Raw genomic sequence first — 14880 nt, 5'->3', positions numbered from 1 at the left:
CATTTTCCAATGTTGTCACTGAGAGTATATGTATGTCAAGGCAGCCCTATGGACTAAACACAGAATATGTCTTTCTAAAGATAAAGATTTGACCTCTTTTCCAAAATAATATCAACCTTGTGCTAGTATTAAATTCTTCTTCACCTTTTATGACATGGGCTCTTTTTAACACAAAAATAGTATAACTAAGAAAATGGAGCAGAACATTGTATTTCTTTGGCCAACGATGCTAGCTGGCAAGACCACAAGGAACAGAAGGACATTTCAGCAAAATTGCTAAAAATAGGAATGTAAATTCAGTGAGTATGGACCAATAGCACAGCATGGAAATGTGGGAGGGTGAAGAGAAAGTGTGGGGAAGTAGGTGAGAATAGCAAGATTATTTGGTAAATTGCTTAATGAATATAAAATACAAATGACTGTGGAGAGAAAATTGCAAGCCCCACCCAAAACATTTATTTTTTAATTTTCAAAAGTTTATAGTCTGTAACTCTCAAGTTACTATGAGACCCGTTGGCCATGTTATCTGGGAGGAACAAGTTGGGGCATGCGGTGGGACAAGGGTAGTGACGGGGGACAAGAAAAACGGAAGTCAGTTAAGTACAATAAAGCATTGTGAAAGGACATGCCGTCTCTTCCTCTGTTTATTGTAGGCCTGACAAGCACCATGGGTGGCGGGCCATTCCGAGCGGAATGCTCCAATAACATTGGCGATGAAGGTGATACCTTCCATGTGCGTGCACAGGCACACCGCGCTGACACTGTGTGTCACAGTGCAGAGAGGCCCGGAAGATCAACACGGCTCAAGTGAAGCCGCATTCTCATGCAGCATCACGCCTGAGCGAAAGGAGGTTTATACGTGTCGCTGCGTGCCATGGACAGCAGAGCTTCAATGCGCAAGCCCCGCCCTCTGCCCACAGTCGCCAGCCGAGAAGAGAGGGGCGTTGGGCCTGCTCACATACGGTGTGATACCGTGATCACTTCATTGTGGCCACAGGAACCCTGGCCTACAGCGGTGAGTTCAGCCCCTGCCTCTACTGAGCTGCCTTGGAAGCTGGGGGATTGTGAAGAGTCGTTGGCCCGGTAAGGGAGGGAAAGAATCCCAGAGGGAAGTTTTTTCAAGACAAAGCTCTAACACATCAGCCAGGCCCCGAACACATACTCGAAGGCTCAGGAGAACAGATACGCTTCAGGGGTATACCCACGTGGGAGCATATCCACTCCAGGGAGTCCACAGAAACACGTTAGCAAGAGGGTGCACAAACATGTCATTAGATGACATACTGGCTACGCTGGTGGCACGTCCTTCAGAGACATTCCACATGGCCCTGGGTGCCACATACCATGAAAAGTGCCAGTGGCCTTTGACCTCAATGATACGAGTAATCTAGGTCCAAGGTGGGCCCGATGGGAAAATGATTTCAAAGAATGCATAGGAGCCATGGGATACGGAAAGGAAAGGAAGAAGGAAGAAGAACCTGTTGACGCTGGCAGTAGACACAGCAGTCCGGGACAGTCTCTATGAATTGGTAGACAAAGAGAAAGCGACATTTCAAGAAATCCAGGAGGTTTTAACCACATATTTTACACCGCAAACAAATGTCGATTACAAGCGCCATGTCTTCCATACAACAACCCATGAACCAGGAGAGACACTTGACAATTTCTTCATGAGGCTACGGATCTGCATGAAACATTGCGCTTTTCACTGCTATTCCAACAACGAGGAACTCAGATCCCAAGTAATATCAGGGCGTGCATCACCAGAATTAAAAAAAAAAACTGTTACAGAAACAAAGGTCGTTGGATGAAATCCTAGAAATGGCCAGATCAAATTCTGCTATCTCCCTGCAAGTCCAGAACATGGGGACACTTAAAATCATATCCTCAAGCAAAAACCATGAGACTGTCCAAATGTCTCCCACGCAGGGGATGGCGCCAAAAATACCAACATGACGTGCTATCAGTGTGGTTATGAATACCCACATGAATGCTCATACCCCATCTTGGGACAGAAGTGTGCGGCCTCTGGAGAAGACCACTTCCTAGCAGTATTATTTAAAAATGCACCACACCCCATGATGCAAAGGTCATCGCCTTCAGGTGGCAGGCGATACATGAAATACCAAAGGGAGGAGCCCAGAAACACTCATGACTCCAAAAAGAACAAACCTACAGAAGGAGACCGTGACAAATACTATGAGCGGAAGGCCCACCGGTCTCCAGAAAGGAGGACATCACGTTGCCTGAGACGACATATGAGATATATGGCAGCAGACTGCCAATCTGAGAGAAATTCATCATGGTCATTCTCTGACCAGTGAAAGAGAGGCTATGTGTGGGCCTTACATAACAGCACGGACAAACAACACAGTCCAATGCTTACGCTACATGTCCTCAATACGCCAACAGAATTCCTCATTAACACAGGGGTGACCGTAAATGTCATGAGCGAAGAGACATACAACAAGCTCCTGAATCCCCTAAAACTCAAGCCTTCGATGGTGGACATTTACCCTTACGGTTCTAACACCCCACTCCCATGCAAGCGGGTATTCTCTACCATGTGTGCGCACAAATCATACACAGCCCAAATATAACTCTATGTTCTGTCCACATTGGCAAACAGTGTGTGCATACTGTGTTTTAAAACAGCACTGGACATGGGTCTGGTCCACATCCTCTATCGCATCATGGCACACAAGTACATAGCCCCAGACGGTCACGTGGTCAAAATGTTCCCTAATCTGTTCAAAGGCCTAGGGAAACTGAGAAATTGCAGTCAAACTGCACATTGACCCCACTGTCAAACTAGTTGCTCACAATACAGGGGACTCCCCATCAACATTCAGAAACAGGTTCAAGAAGAACTTTGCTTACTACTAGACCACAACATCATCGAGTGGGCGAGTGGCCTGACACACTGGGTCTCCCCAATAGTCCCTATGCCGAAGATGTCAGAGGAGCGATCCATCCACCTGTGTGTAGACATGTGCAGGCCAAATGAAGACATAAAGAGAGAAAGGCACCTGGCACCTCGCATCACCAATAAGATCCACCTTCTCAATGGTTCCACAGTCTTCTTTAAGCTTGGCCCCCGAATTCCGCTACATTACAACCTTTGTAACACACATGGGTGTATTATGTTACAAAAGACTTAAGGTTTGGATCTCGTTGGCAGCGAAAATGTTCCAGGATGAAATACACCAGATAATAAAACGCATATCAAATTGCTTGAGTTATAGCGACGACATCCTTGTCTTCAGTAAATCCCTGAGTGAAGATGTTGACACCCTATACTGCATCTACATGCCATTGGAAGCTGACAGAGTAACATTGAACAAGGACAAATGTGAGTTCAGGGAACACACACTAACAGTTTATGGGCGCATCTTTTCAGAGCAAGGGACGAGACCTGACCCCGAAAAAGTGGCGGCTGTGAATGAAACATCCAAGCCTACCTCTGTCTTTGACCTCAGGTCATTCTTCGGATTAGCCAGATACTGTGGCAGATATTTGAAAAACGATGCTACCATCAGTGCACCCCTGCGGGAGCTCGCCAGAGAGGGACAGACATTCATCTGGTCACCAGAGGGCCAGGACAGTTCAGAGGACATTCACTCAAAAATCGCATCTGCAGCAGATATGGCCTATTTCAGCTCTGCAAAAGACACAGAAGTAACAGTGGATGTCAGTCCAGTAGGGCACAGAGCTATTCTTCACAATTTGACCCGAGGAAGCTGCATGTCAAGCAAGTGGTCGCCTACGCAAGCCGCAGCCTTACAGACACGGAACAAAGGTACTCCCATGCTGAGAAAGAGAGCCTAGCAGTGGTATGGGCATGTGAGTATTTCCAGGCTTTTACCATCATTACAGACCACCTGGCCCTTCTCACAATGAATGTCAGTCTGAAGGCTCGGATGCTGCCACGTGTAGCCAGACAGGGTCTCTGGTTACAGGACTATAAATTCACGATTTAGCACAGGCCAGGAAAAGACAAAAACCCGACCGATTACTTGTCGCGTCATCCGCGGGGGGCTATCCAACAAGTACCTTCGATAGCCTAAATTACACCATACACCAGATGAAACCATTCCAGATCCCGTGCACAACGCTCCAGCATGAATCCAAATCTGACCAGGTCTTCAACATCATAGCTCAGAGCATCTGAGGGGGGAGACGAAGGCCTGCCAGTGACATGGCCAAACACCTGGATCAACCAATCCAAGATGAAATACAAAGCCTGTGCCTATTCCAAGAAGAGCCCACTGTCACGGAAGACAACATCATCCTCAAAGACTGCAAAATCTTCCTGCCCAGGCCACTCTGCCAAAGGGTTATTGATCTCACTCATGAGGGTCATAGAAGCACAGCATCAACAAAGAAGCTGCTCCGCCATAAAGTGTAGATTCCCCAACTTGACAGCAGGGTAGAAAACACGCTGCAGACCTGCGCTATATACAGGGTAGTTGCCCCTTCACCGAAGCCTCACCCTTGTGCAGATGTTCTGCCTGCCAGAGGGTGTCTGGAAGGAATTGGCAATTTACTTTTTTGGTTCCATGATAGATGGCTCCTATGTACTTGTATTGATTGATGAATACTCACGATTACAATCCACGGCAGCCAAGGTGATCATCCCCGCATTGGACCGAATACTCGCAGTCTATGGCATCCCGAAATTCATCAGGATGGACAATGGATCACCATTGATGAGCCATGACTTTGCACGCTTTACTTCCTACATGGGGTTCAAATTTCGCAAAATAACCCCACTCTGGCCTCAGGCCACCGGCATGGCAGAACGGTTCATGTCTAGTATCAAAATATTCTTACAGATTGCTCAAGTCACTGGCAAACCATTTGAACAAGTTCTATATCAATTCCTAAGAGAATACAGATACACTTCACTTTTTTCCACAGGCAAGTGTCCAGCCAACCTCATGTTCGGCCGATGGATCAGGACACAGCTCCCCCATAACCCAGAAAAACACCTGGAATGCCATGACAACCGTGTGATGAGGTCACGAGACAAGGCCGCCAAACAGACAATGCAAGATGTGGCTGACATCAGGAGAGGGACCAAACCATCTACACTGGACTTTGGAGACTGTGTCCTGGTAAAGCAGGCAAAACAAAGGAAGGATGACTCCACCTTCATTCCCAGGACCCTGACCTTGTCACACCAGAATGGAACTATGATTACCGTGAGTGACAGAGAAGGATGGTCCATCACATGCAATGTCTCTCACTTCAAGAAAGTAAGAGATGAATCGCTTGGGGAGAGCAGCACTGATGAAGAGTCACAAGGAGAATCTGATGAATTCTATTTGGGGGACAGTGAGGCATCTGAAGAAGAGTGGGACACGACAGAGGACTTTCGACAACCCACTACAAGGATGAGCCCACGAGGGTCAAGATAAAGCCCACAAGACTGACTGAGGAAATGGACTGAACCACTCTTCGTGTTTAAGAATGGGGAAGATATCATGATACTATGAGACCCGTTGGCCTCGTTATGAGGGAGGGAGCAGGGCGCGGCACGGGACAAGGGAAGTGATGGGTGACAGGAGAAGGGGAAGTCAGTTAAGTAGAATAAAGCATTGTGAAAAGACATGCCGTTTCTATCTCTGTTTATTGTTGGCCCGACCCGCACTATGACTGGCGGGACAGTCCGAGCGGAATGCTCCAATTACAATAACATATAGATTTATTGATGAATTTGTAGCCGAGACCAACATACATTGCATTGAAGGGTTCTGAAGGAGAACTAATGGACAAGACAGGAACACCCCTTTTGTTCTTACCTTCAGACTTTACAGCAGAATTTAACATTTAACACTGAACTATGGCTTACTCTCCAGCAGTCCCCACACCACTATTGGCCTGGATGGTACTTTGACTCCCCAACCCTACTGATACCTTTGGTGTCTTACAAGGCTCTATTATCTAAAGGCACGTCCTTGGACAGTCTGACTAACTCCTCTCACACTTACATCTATGTGAACAGCTCTCAAATCTTCCATGAGACTATAAGCCTCATAATGGGTTTTTTGGCGTTAAGTAGAAAAAGTCCCACTTTTACCACTGCCATGAAATAAGGGGCAGTGAAAATGGGGGGAAATTCCACTGGCAGATTTATACATATGAAGTGGAAATACTGTTAAAATACTGCCAAAAATGTGCAGTAATTTCACAAAACACAAAGTGCAATTACATCCACCCAAAAGGTGCAGGTAAATGCATACAGGTGATGAAAATGAAAACACAGATGCACCTAAACGGCCATGAAGAGGTATGTAAGGACCTCACCTTCCCCAAAGTTTCCAACATCATACAGTCACTATCAGAAAATATCAGAACCTCCTGCCCTACATTAAGCTGCATTGCCATGCACAGCAACACCACAGAGCGCAAGCAGCAGAAAGGCAGAGGAGACGCCTTGCAAGGAAATCGCCCATTCCCCGGGTCAGGCCATCACCATGGGCACTTACTGATGGACAGTTGATAACACTCTACTGCAGGGATCTGTAACCTTTGGTTATGCAGATGGTTTGGAGTGCCACCCCCAAGAGACCTAGCCTGCATAGCCCATTGTGAAGAGTCATGTGAATCGTAGTTCAAAATATCAGGAGAGACGCATGTTGTAGACCCCTGCTCAACAGCTTTAACAGGGAGACCATAGCAGAGATGCTCACACTGATACAGCAGGATCTACAAAGCAGGATCAACATAGGAACAGCAATCCCACCACTGCTGAAGCTTGTGACAGTGCTACACTTTCTTGCCACAGGCACCTTCCAGCACTCTCTGGCAATGCTGCATGGCATGTCGCAGCCCATACTTTCTATCGTGCTTGGCCAGATGCTGGACGTGCTCATACATCATGCACCCCAGCACATCTCCTTGCCTACCACCCCTTCACAGGTAAATGCAACAAAAGCACACTCTATGCAGCCACCCGCATCCCTAATATCATTCCAGCTCTGGAGTGCACGCATGGCACATTGTTTGCTCCCAAGGCATCAGAAGAGGTGTTCAGGGCCTGGAAACACCAACATTCCCTTAGCGTACATGTGACCTGTGATGCAGACCTTACTGGGACATACTGCGGTGACTGCTTCAGAGGTTCCACCCTAGATGATGTGGTCCCGCCAAACAGTACGCTGCCAGCATATATGGAGAACCACAGAGGTCAATGAACCTGGATCCTGGGTAAGTACAATCACCATCACAAAGTACATAAAGGCTTTTCAAATGAAAATTGTACCAAAAAAGGGTTGTGGTGGGCAAACACCTATTTGATGTGAATATTATGCATACACTGTCACCACGCTTTGCATGAAGGACCTGTCCTCTGACATAACGCATAAGAGGGAGCACCACACTGGATAATGCCCTGTAGAACAACAGTAGAGTGTGACAGAAATGCATGATCGGAAATGTACTTAGAAATGGATTTAAGGGTGAAATCATAGCTACACAGTACACAGCATAGTTTTCATATGTGTGATGACAGTGCAACACTGACGAACAGTGATGTCATGAATGCTGCAACCCATGAATGTAATTTCCCAAGAGCAGGAACTCTATCACAGAAATTGCCAGTATGCTTATCAGAGCACATACATGACAGCTCAGCACTGGGCAGTGACAGACAGTGTGTCCATTTCCAATCCAGTTACAGTGTATGACTGTTACCTCTGGTGGGTCAGTGGTGAGTGAAATGGGGGAATCCCCAAGTGACATTAACCATATGCCCCCTTAATCCATTAGCCACTATATAGAATACTAGTGATTTCAAATGTGCCATAAGTACAGTAGCAGACATGTTGACCGTCATGTCTTGAACAAATGCCTCGTGTATGCATAATTATGTTACCAAAACATATCCCCATTGCCTTTGCAGGTGACTCTGGCTATCCCCAGCTCCCGTGGCTGATGACAGCTGTTTGGAACCCACAGGCAGCACAGCAGGAGGACTTCAATAAGGCACAAATCAGGACTAGGTTCAGCATAGAGCATACCTTTGGACTGCTGAAGGGACAGTTCCTGTGACTATATCAGACTCGAGGCGCACTAATGTACAAGCCAGACGAGGTGGGCAAAATATTTGCTGTGTGTACATCGCTGCACAACATACACATTAGGAGAAATGTTCACCTGCCCCCACATGTCAACATGACGCCCCACCCCCTCTGAGGATGATAATGACAACTTGCTGGTGACCACTTGCTGGATGCAGCGACCGTGATGAAGGCAGTGGAAGACATCTTGTTAGGCAAGAATTGATTTTTAAGGACATTTGATTTCAATTACTGTACACAATTGTACGTATTCACATAGTTAATCTGTCACAGTCCTTCAAAGATGACTGGCCCTCCCACCTCCCTCATCCCCAAGACTTGTGCCCCTGCCTCCTTCATCCTCAACACCCTTGGCCTCCCACCTCCCTTGTGCCTGGTATGAGTGTCATGTGTATTCAAGGGGCATTTGCGTGACCCCTTTGGCATGGCAGCTTGCTCTTCATTCGCACATACCACAATTCTTTGTGACCGACAATGGGGGCTGCCCGGCAATCCGCCTTCTGTGGGGGTGATGGAAGAAGAAGGCTCCAACTGCTGCCCTGAATGTGCTGCAAGGTGAGGGGCAAGGTACTCTGCATGGTCTCAACACTTGCAGAAATTGGCTCTGTGAGCTATCTGACCCTCTGGCCCACTACAGTGTTTGATGCTGTTGCCTCTGATATGTGACAAAACTGCCTGTCCCTGGTCCTTTCCATACGGCATGATAATCCCTGCACAGCATCCTGATTGCCTGCATGTCTTGAGGTTGCTGCTCGGCAATGTTCTGTATATGCTCCTGGTGCTGCTCAATGTTATTGAACCTCCTTGAGATCCCTTCTAGCATAGGTTGTTGTACATTCTCAGAGGTGTGGCTAGAGCTGGGGCTCTGATTCAGGTACCTGTCTCCTTGACCAACTGAATCCACTGGTCCAATGCCATCATCATCGGCCAATGTGTCTGAGTTCTGATGCTGGTAGTTTCAGCACGATGGAACAGGCGAGAAGGGGAGTCAGGGGTCAGAAGAGGGGTTACCAGTGCCACCCCATGGGTGGGAATGGGATGGAATGGGACGCAACCCAGGTCTCCACAAGGGCCTGCAGGCTAGTGATGTTGGCAGCTGGCGGGGCTGCACTACCACATCTGTGTTGACTGTGGTGCTGGCTGGTGGTGGCACAGCATTAATGGCAGCATCTGTGTTGGTGGTGTCAATGGCCACATTTGCGTGATGGAACCAGAGTGACTGGTCTTCTTCCGGGTGCCATGGCTGCAGGTTTTAAGGGTGGAGACAGAGGTGTGTGTGGCTGTAGTTGTGCCCTCGTTTCTCCCAGTATCATGTCCCATTGATCCTGATATACTGGGCCTGGCTTCATCTTCATGGATGGGCTGTGTACCTGTTGGGTGATGAAAGATATGCAGTCAGTCGTCATACAGACTGGTGCATGACATAGCAAGACACTCATGCACTTTGAGGATGCTTAACAAAGCTAATGAGGTTAGGGTGGATTCTCGTGCAGTAGGATGTCTACCCAACTATTGTTTTATATGGCCTCTGTGGTGCACACCTGTTGCAGGTGTGAGGGTTGACCTTTGTGTGACATGGTATTTGGTGTGAAGTCCCCAGGTTGGACTAGGGTAAGGAGACATGGGGATTTACGCCACCAGGCCCTCATTGGAAGATGCCTTGCTCACAAGACAATTAAAAGTGTCAGACTAGTTAGTGGCATTGTTGTTTCTTTTGTGTCTATTGACATTTGGGAGTTTCGGGGAGGGATGAGGGCTGAAGGAGTTTTGGTAGAGTGCATGGACATGGACTGCCCTGATAGGTGCATCTCCAGATTGCATGAGCTCACATGTCCATGAGGACATAATGGGGCGAGATCTTAACTTAAGGCTGGTTGACTGCAAAGTGGTGGGCAGTGTGTCTAAGGAAATAGATCTTGCTTTTAATATTCCATTGCCTAGTATGCTGGATGGAACCACATCAAAGGTTGGCAAATTGTTTCTCTTCAAATTATCAGAGTTGGAAATATGCACAGCTAATGGGAGTTTAATATCAGACACTCCATGACCATTTACCTTCAGGAATACCAGATACAGATCAACAATTGACTATTCCTTAGTCCATGTCCAAGATTGCCACAATCTGTGTGACCTGTGTGTTGTTCAACTATCTAAGAATGATCACGATCCACTAGTTTTATCTGTAAACCTTCAAAACAATACTTCTACTGATTCCCTGGGAGAATCATCTACATCAAATCATACTCTGAGGAAACCATGAAAATGGGCGAATGAGGATAAGGAAATAATGTCGGGCAAACTTTTAGTGCATGCCTAAACTGCATAGAAATCTGACGTACTGGCACAAATGCAGATTTGGGGCTGTTGAAAACCTTTAATAACATAATGGAAAAATCAAGGATGTACCTAACCTTTGTATCTTAGCCCTGTTGATCCTAAATAATGATCCTAATTGGTATACTCAGGACTGCAAATTAATGAAATCCTGCCTATAACAAACCATAAAAGACACTAATAGAGATAAATAAAGACTGGCCACGCTGAGACAGCATCATCAAAGAACACTAAAAAAAAATATATGGAAATACACTGCTTGGCAAAATCTAGAAGCAGCAGGAGGAGGGAAAAAAAATGGGTGATTGGAAAAGTGTGTCCAAGGAGAGTGGTCCTTCAACTAATGTTCGTCCTTCAGCTGAAGCATGGGTTAATCATCTTTCCCAGCTTTACAATCCTCCAGTTTAAGCTGATAAATCCAGCAATAGGGAATACAACACATTATAAATGAACTTCACCCAATTATTCACTGATGGATTTTACGGACGAAGAAGTAAGAAGTGCCTTGTATTCCACTCCTATAGGTTGTAAGCTCCTGGACCCCAATCTGATTGAATTGGATGTTTCCAAGTTTACATAGCTAATATGGGCGCCTGTGGTTACCACATCTTAAATATAATAATAGCTAAAACCTTATTCCCTGCAGTTCGAAGGAGCCCACAACAATACCATTCTTCAAGAAAGGTGAAAGACTGGACTCAATATGTTATCGCCCGATCTCATCAATTGACTCGATAGCTAAATGGCTTGGCCAGGTGGTATACAACCGTGTAACTGAATGAGCACAAACCAATAATATCCTCTTTGAAGCACAATATGGATTTAGAGCAGGAGATGAGACTGTCGAGCAGATCCTCAACCTCAGGCTGATACTGGACAAGTATGTCCGGGGATACAGATGTCCAGTCTACCTGGGGTTTATGGACCTGAGTTCGGCATTCGATAATGTGAACCAGCAAAGCATATAGCATACTCTGCAATCCCTTGACCTGCCTTGGCCACTCCTCAATCTGTTAATATATCTGCATAACAACCTCTCGGCTGTGGTGAGACTGGACAGTAGGGGTACGGTTACATCATTATTTTGTGTGTTTTGAGGGGTCAGGTAAGGGTTTGTGCTGGCTCTGCAATTATTTCATCTCTATGTCAGCTGTGATGAATCAAGGAGAGCCCCCCTCGGAGGCTAGGTGGGTGAGCCCTATTTGCAACACCCTCCCTAGGGATCGAGGCAAATGGGACCTCACCAAGAGGGAGTACCTCTTTGGGGACAACGGCTCCCGTTCCTCATCCCAGTGATATAAACGAGAACGTGCGAAAATGAAATGATCTTGATGAGAGAAGCCTGAATGAAATAAACCTTGAACGAAACTCTTAGTAAATTAAGAGTAATCATTATGGGACTATTCATACTCGCCCCAATGATATGTACGCAAGAGTAAGAAAATGAAATGATGACAAGAGAAGCCTTAATATCATAAACCAGGAGAGAAACACTGAAGTTAAGAAACAAACACTGGAGAAAAGCAGAGTTTAATGAGAGAAATACGAATGCAATAGGAACTTTAAGGGTGACTAAGAGTGAGAAAGTCCCGCCCTCGGAAAAGGGCAAACTGGAATATCTATCAAAAGACAGAGAAGATAACGAGAAAGAATAGCGTGACCTAAGGAAAAGAGAAGAGTTTATAAAGAGAGAGATTTACAGAGACTGGGTATCGCTACCCTGGGAAAGCAACCATATAGAAGCCACGTAGTTCAAGGTTCAAGAAGCCAACCTCTGTGAAGGCAAAGGGGTGTAATAATGTCTTGAAGGAACTATATGAACTTATTAAAGGAGTCACAAGAGATCACTTGTAAATATCGTATTACCGAGAACTGAGAAGAAGAAACCTGTGAGAAGCAAGCTCAAGGAGAATGAAGGCATTCTCCTATCTGTAGTTGTTAAAATAGTGGTAGGGTCACGTAGACTTAGTTTGGACTTTGGACACTTTTCTTTTGGACATTCACAAGACCACTGACCAGCACCTTAATTAGCTTAATAGACAGGGAACACACATAGAGATAGGAACAGCTAGGCATTACATGTATTCTTTAAAATTAATACATCATTGAAATGTCCTCAAAAAGTCAGTGTCCTCCTTCTGACCTCCCAAACAGCACACTATTGCTAGAGCGATATGAGCTAACAAATGACATGCCTAGAATAGCTGACAAAAGCATCTGTGTCCTAGCTTACGCAGACGATTCTGTTTTACTGGCCCGCAGCCCAAAATCCCTGCTGAAACATGTAACTGGATATGTCAGATATGTGGGTATGAGAGATCTCACCTTGAATGCAGAAAATCCAACCATATGTGTGTGGGCAAGCCCACTGTCAATCTACCCGTGTTACAGGATCTGGTCAGAAATTAAAGTGGGTCTCTCAATTCACAAATATTGTGAAAGTGTTCAACAGTGCGCCGAATACGTGCAATCATATTAATTGTTCTGCCACTAAATTTGCTAAGGCAAATGTGCCGTTATACCTTTTGACAGGGAGATAGGTGGTTTAAACTTCCATTCAATACTTCCATCTATCGGGCTCAGTCATTCGCAATTAGTACATTTGGAGACAAAGTGTGGGAATTTTCTCCTGTGACATCGATCCAAATGAAAGAAAATACCTTCCTATGATATTTCTTCGGAGTTGCAAATAGTGCCCCAACATATCTGTTTCATCAGGAAGCCGGTTTAGATTATATAAGCAGTCAAATTATTCTGAAACCACTATTATTCTGGATCAGACTATGGTCAAATCCAAAGTTAGATCTGACACACTTGAATTACAAGTCTCTGACATTTTTTCCAAAATTCCTTGGCTTAGTCAATTTAAAACGTAGTTGAATTCCCTTGGTCTCACCATACTTTTCAGCTCCTTCCCTAACTTACATAAAACAGACACAACTCTGGTTCATTGGAGATATATTGAACAAAGAAGGAACCAGCGCCAAATTATTAAGATGCGGAAGAACCCTTTCTCGCTTTATTTTGCACATGGTCGTCATCAGGAAAAAGCTAACTATGCACATGGGTTTCTGAGTCCTCACAAGAGGAGTGTGTTATTTCCTGACCAGACCCACTGTGCTGAGCCATCGCACAGATACGAGTCGTATCCTTTCAGTGCTCTTTGTCCTTGCATGACAGATCTCGGGGTGATCTCACTCATTTTATATTCTGCTGTTCGTTGATGTATGCCCTTAACACAAGGCGTTTAATTCCTCTAATAAAAGAGACTAATTGCAGAACAATAGCTGATGAGAAAAAGTGCCTCTGCTCAGTGGAGTAACGTTGCTGAAAATGTTGGGGGGGACATGGGACATGTGATCTGAAAAAGAAAGTGCCCCATTCAAATGAATGGGGACAAAATCGTGTGCCATGAAAGTTGGGGTGGTGCAAACACCCCTGTCCCCCCTAAAATTACGCCCATGCCTCTGTTCTGTGCCAAATAACCAGGCTGCCTATATTGTATATTCCTTCTTTGAAGGAGCATTATCACTGTATGAAGAATGTTGTCAGAATAGTGAATGTGTTGTTGTACATTTTGTATTGGTTTTACTATAGTGATGTGTGTGTATACATGTTTTATTTTGTATGGTATTCTTTTATGATGGTTTTTACCCTTTGAAATAAGGATTTGGTGAAACCTGACAGCACAAAAGAAACACCTCCAATTGCAAAAAAAATCTTTCCCTACATAAAACTGCCTTAGAAAATGGGCGTAGGTCAAGCTCCTGTGCTCTCCAGAATAGTCTGTTGCAATTCCATCTGATCAAGGAATCTATCTGACAGCTGCAACCTCTACAAAACTAGGCTGCTAGGCTCCCATTCATCCTCTAATCCTGGGACCCCAACACATCAGTCATAACAACTCTGAAATGGCCCCCTGCCAGCCAAAGAATAACCTTAACGGCACTTTTCAGTCTCCATAAGAGTCCTTTCAACTAAGAGCCAACCTACTGCTTTCCAAGCCTAGACAGACATATGCCTTCCAGTAGCCCAACTTCTGCATTTCTGAACAAGTTAAGCCTGCCAAAGTGTTACAGAAATTGTCATAGTGGCAGCTCCCTTTACTGCCTTTGGTGCCAAACATTGGAGAAATGTTTCCCTGGAAATCGGAACTAAACTCGCATACCATGGTGTCCACTGCAAACTCAAAGCTGCCAGTTTCTCACTCGTCTGCCCCCTTCGTGGATTATTTTCTTTGATGTACTGTCATATTCTCCCACAAGTGGTATGCGCTTTTCGTACTGTGATCTAAAGTGAACTTATTCATCCTTCCTTCTAAGCGCTCTGCATTGCCCTTTTGGTGCACTCCAATCATTAAAATAATAAATATATAAATAAACAATACAATGAGAGCCAAACTTGTGTTATTTATGGTGCCACTATGAAACACACCCTGTAGTTGAAATGTATAGTTGTGTGT

The sequence above is a fragment of the Ambystoma mexicanum genome, chromosome 4p, assembly GCF_040938575.1.
Source record: "Ambystoma mexicanum isolate Mex_15411 chromosome 4p, UKY_AmexF1_1, whole genome shotgun sequence".
Lineage (NCBI taxonomy): Eukaryota > Metazoa > Chordata > Amphibia > Caudata > Ambystomatidae > Ambystoma > Ambystoma mexicanum.
The sequence above is the reverse complement of the archived record's forward strand: the minus strand, read 5'-3'. Positions refer to the sequence as shown.